General features: G+C 42.3%; 1 pseudogene; it reads left to right on the top strand.

Moving 5' to 3' along the window:
• The first annotated feature begins 1106 nt into the window (after nt 1–1106).
• Nucleotides 1107–1742, top strand: LOC102868555 (annotated as a pseudogene).
• The last annotated feature ends 1791 nt before the right edge of the window (nt 1743–3533 follow it).

Raw genomic sequence — 3533 nt, 5'->3', positions numbered from 1 at the left:
TACCTTTTTGATAATTTGTACCAAAATACCCACTTAAGTTCTTTCATTTGTACCATTCCTTCAGATAGTTCTTTGGTACCCAGCTGTTGTGTTGGAGATCTTGGTGGGCCAGAAGTCTAAGCCATCTTGGCTAAATTCTTTAATCACCACGGTGTCTGCTTCAGTCACATTTAATAAAATGAAACTTACACGAAAAAAAAAAAAATTATTTCCAGCTGCCAGCCCACGTCATCTCGTGTGCAGCCTGTCTCAGCTGGTCCTCCACAGCCCCCGAGTGCCAGCCCTCGTCCCCCGCGCAGCCCCATTTCCTCTCCAACATGAATCACGAGACACTTGCCAAACCGCAGATACCAGTGTGCACTGGTGGGAAAGGAATCGCACAGAAAGGAGGTGGTTCACAGAACAGCTATAGCAGAGGACAAACAACTTCCATTCTCCGTAAAGAAATCAGGGTAAACAACACCTCTGATACTGAAGAGGTGAGTGTGCTTACAAACCAAGGAACGGTGATCCACTTCAATAATCCTGCAGTTCTGTGTCTCTGGCAGCAAACACTTTCACCATTACCGGCCACGCTGAGACAAAGCAGCTGACAGAAATGTCACCCAGCATCTTACACCAGCTTGGTGCAGACAGTCGGAGTGGTGTAAGAAGACTGGCCCGAACAATCTGTAGGTGGAGAAGATGGTGCAGTTCCAGATCGTGTGGAGAATTTCAATGGGCTTCAAAGAACGAGGCCAGCCGAGTTGAGTCAACCTCTGAAGAAGATACAACATGATGAAGTTACTTTGAGCTGCTATTTAATATTATGACTGCCTTTTAAAATTGTTTTGTTTATGGATCTGATAAAATCTAGATCTTTCATCTTTCTAAGCCCAACACGCTTTTTGGACACTGCAGCTCTTTCCTGTTTCTGCTTAAATATAATTCATTCTTTGCAGCTAAATAAGCCGAAGAAGCCTGGAAATAAAATCCCAAATAAAGGTTTTAAAAAAGAAAAATGTTGAGGTTGGGTGTGTGCCCCTGGCCGGAAGTCGTCCCGGCGGAGAAGCTGAGGTCAGCATCAAATTTGAAGTATTTGAAGTGGATACAAAGCTGTTTCAGCAATGCAGACAATTACGTGTGCTGTTGTGGGTGATGGCGCTGTTGGTAAGCACGTCTCCTGATATCAAACACAACAAATACATTTCCATCTCAGTATGTCCCAACTGTTTTTGACAACTACACAGTCACAGTTATGATTGGTGGAGAACCATATTCTCTTGGACTCTTTGATACTGCAGGGCAAGAGGATTATGACAGATTAAGACTGCTGAGTTATCCACAAACATGTATTTCCAGTCTGTTTTTGAGTGGTTTCTCCATCCTCTTTTGAAAATGTGAAAGAAAAATGGGTACCTGAGATAACTCACCACTGTCCAAAGATTCCTTTCTTGCTTGTTAGGACCCAAATTGATCTTAGAGATGATCCTTCTACTATTGGGAAACTTGCCAAGAATAACCAGAAGCCCATCACCCCGGAGACTGCTGAAAAGCTGGCTCATGACCTGAAGGCTGGTAAATATGTAGAGTGCTCTGCTCTTACACAGAGAGGCCTAAAGAATGTACTTGACGAAGCAATACTGGCTGCCCTGGAGCGACCAGAACCGAAGAAGAGCTGCAGGCGTGAGCTGCCGCAAACATCTCTCCAGAGCCCTTTCTGCACAGCTGGTGTCAGCATCACACTAAAAGCAATGTTTTAAATCAAACTAAAGATTAAAATTCATTTTTGCAAGAATGACAAATGCCCTGCACCTACCTCCACGCACTCGAGGGAGACAGGCCCATGGGTATGCGCCCCCTTCTCCCTCCCAGTACTAGTTCATTTTTGAGTAATTGTGTATTGTCAGAGAAGTGATCAGTGCTAGTTTTTGTTGTTTAAAAAAAAATCCCCCCCACCCCATTCTTGTTTAAAAGCAAGGCCTGCTTGTCAATGACTCTGTGACAGACTAATTTGAATTCTTGAAGCTGCTCCTTGGTTCCACTCTGGAGAGTAATCTGGGACATCTTATTGTTTGGGTGTTTTTTTTTCTTTTTTGGGGGGAGTGTATGGGAAATTTGTTTTATTTAGTCTTGTTTTTGTTGTTTAATTCATTAACCAGTGGGCACCCCTTGAGGGAGGAGGATGGATTGATTTCACATTCCACTTCCTCGGTCTGGTTTAGAGAACACGTTCCCACCGGGTGCTCTTAGGCAGGAGTATCAAATGCCTCGCTCAATTACATACTCCTTTTTGAAAGCTGCCTGCCTTCTCTCCACCCTCAAGTAGGCCCAGTATTTGATGAAAACTCCGAGAAGTGGGTGGAACCGGTCCTGCCCCTCCTCTTTTCTAGCCTGCACTATACATACTAGTGCGACCTTCGAGGAAACGTGTTTACCATTTGCTGATTATTTTTGGAAGTTAATATCTAACTTCTTTTACTGATAAATGAAGAAAAGTATTGCACCTTTTAAAATAACACCAAATGATTTGAGTTCATAAGTAATTTTTTCCCTGTCAGTCAGTCATTGTCTAATATGCTTAGTTTAGATGTGCAGCTTTATGCAGTGTATGATGTGTTCCTAGAACACAGCTGAAGATCTGGTATAGAAGAAACATGAGGGTGGTGCTAGAAGACAGATGTATATGGAATGATTCACATCCTCTTTCAATTGATGAGGGTGGAGGCCTGCTTCATTAAGAAGCTAGGGATCGGGAGAAAATGTAACAACATGGGCACCAGTCAGGGGAATCCCCTTATTCCTGTTTTACATATGAGGAACCCTGGAGCAGCCAGTTGAAGCTCTCTAGTTGAGTAAAAAACCATGGAGAGAGTCTTTGAAGACTACAGAAGTGCTAAAAGGGATTTATCAGCTCATTTTTGTTTCAGTTTCCAATTTTTTTTTAATGTTTAGGTACTGTTTTTCACCTTCCCAAATTCCTAATTCTTATAGATTGATTAGTGTTGAACCAATGCTTTCTCATGTTTCAATTATTTGTATATGCATTCTTTTCAGATGTATTAAACAAACAGAAAAACCCTTAAAAAATGTTTCCAGTAAGGTAAACAGAAAACCTACTGACTGGGAAAAAAAAATTTGGCAATGACATCTCAGACCAGGGTCTCATAATGAAAGTTTACAGAATCCTACAGGGTCTCCACAAGAAAAAGACTGACAACCCAATTACAAAAAGGGCAAAAGACACGGAAAGACTTTTCACAGAAGAAGATATTCGGATGGCCAACAGACACATGAAGAAATGCTTAAAATCACGGCCACTGAGAGAGATGCAAATCAAAATCACAATGAGGAACCATCTTGCTCCAGCAGCAGTGACAAACTTTAACAGACCAGCACGCAATAAATGCGGAGAAACTGGAACTCTCTGGTGGGAGTGTAAAATGATAGAACCGCTCTGGAAGGCAGTTTGGTGTTTCCTCAAAAAAGCTGAACATAGAAGTTGTTGCTGTGTACCACTGAGTCAGAAATGATTCATAGCTGACCCTCCAGTG

This window comes from Elephantulus edwardii, unplaced genomic scaffold (genome assembly GCF_000299155.1).
Source record: "Elephantulus edwardii isolate Elephantulus edwardi_28Jun2011 unplaced genomic scaffold, EleEdw1.0 scaffold00126, whole genome shotgun sequence".
NCBI lineage: Eukaryota > Metazoa > Chordata > Mammalia > Macroscelidea > Macroscelididae > Elephantulus > Elephantulus edwardii.
Note: the sequence above shows the minus strand (reverse complement) of the source record. Positions and strands in the feature narration are given on the sequence as shown.